The sequence below is a fragment of the Crocodylus porosus genome, unplaced genomic scaffold (genome assembly GCF_001723895.1).
Source record: "Crocodylus porosus isolate Cpor-Errol unplaced genomic scaffold, CroPor_comp1, whole genome shotgun sequence".
NCBI classification, from domain to species: domain Eukaryota; kingdom Metazoa; phylum Chordata; order Crocodylia; family Crocodylidae; genus Crocodylus; species Crocodylus porosus.
Window position 1 is genome coordinate 3,633,871 of NW_017728917.1, and position 1,696 is coordinate 3,635,566.

A 1,696-nucleotide genomic window follows, 5' to 3' on the forward strand; every position below is an offset into this window, starting at 1 on the left:
GCCTTCATAATGGCTGCTTCCAGATGCTGACCTTTTAGTGAGCCTCAGGGCAGTGAAAGCTTGCAAGGACCTGACCTCTCCCCAAGGGCCATAGTAAGTTTGCAGTCAATGGTGAACGATCTCTTTGTTCATGCTATAGCGTCTATACTGCAAAATGTTGTGTAATGAAGAGATACCAGAAACAGTCTAAATCACAGTTGGAAAGAGCAATATAAATATACCCATAGTTCATTTCTCTTCTGGCGAGTGACAGAAGCAATAAAGAGGGTTACAGTATGGAAATTGCATCATGTTTATTTAAGTCTTCCAACTTTACCTACTGTAGAAATAAGGCAATTAAAAGGGCAGTTGAACTGAAACAAGACTAGAGCACTTAACATATTGCTGCTGCCTAAAAAGAGCATTCAACTGCATTGTGATATTAGTCTTTATTCCAGTAAATATTCCCTTTGAGGTTACAGAGTTGACCGAGTAAGAAAAGCAGGGTTAGACCTGAAAAAGCATGGTTGCTCAGAGCAAAGCATGATACAAACCCATGCTATTTAGACATCAGAAGTGAACAACTGCAGTTTCCATACCAATATTGACAGCATTGTGCTTAGAAGGTTCTGGTAGAAACAGTAGGTGATTATTATGACAATAAAAATACCCTGGGTTTTACCCCATCCACATATTCATTAGCACCTCTCTCAGACTTTCTGGGGCATTTGGTAGTGGGTTTTGGAAAGCAGAAGTTCAGCTTATCCCCTTCAACAAAGAGTTCACGCCAAAGTGTCTGACAGGCACTTCAAGACGTTCCTTTTTTCTTCCGTCTTCCCCATCTCCAAGATCGCCTCTTCACTGTTACTTAATACAGATGCTTTCTTTATACATTAACTTTTTTTTATAGAACTATCCAGGTATTGGAGACATGCCACAGGGCTGAGAATTCTGTGGACACAAGACACTATATTCAGTTCTGCAGTTCATGCAAATGTATCCGATAAGTGACTAGCCATTATCTACCCCTTGGAGATAGTAGTGACCTGCAATCTGATCTCTTCATGGAAGTAAAAATCTGCCCTGAACTATCTGATAAACATGCATTAGGTATACGGATGTAGGTTGATCCGTTTATGGTGCTTTAAACCGAACCTTGTTTGTAGTCCCTTGTAGAATGTACTGTCCATGAGTCTACCCACAAGTCTGCACCATTTGTTTCACTTCAGAGGGAGAAAGCCTAAAGAAATCTCAAATCCTTAATTTCTTGCTCTTAAATAAATAAATCACAGGAAAATACCTTCCTTAAACCTATTTACCTTACAGCAGCACTTGGAGGCCACCTCACTTTTGGGCAGCTTAGTTTTGGGCCTCTTGCTACGTGCCACAGATGCACCCAGTAAGGGAGCGTTCTTTAATGCAAGACTTTACCATTTAAACAGACAAAACTGAAAAATGACCAATTTGAAGCTAAAATTGAACAATATATTGAAAACAGCCTGCAACAAGTCTCATCTGAACCTCCAGTGTAATGAGGGCAACCAACAATATTAATTCATCTTAAAAGCTGATGGCGCGCACAAATCAAACATGTAATCTGGCCTCTCAATTAGTTGAGAGTAGCCATTATTTCTGGATGCTGGTGGGGAGGGTATTTCATAGGCAACTGGTACCTCCCGAGTCTGGAGGGGCACCCACAGGCACCACCAGTGGCAGC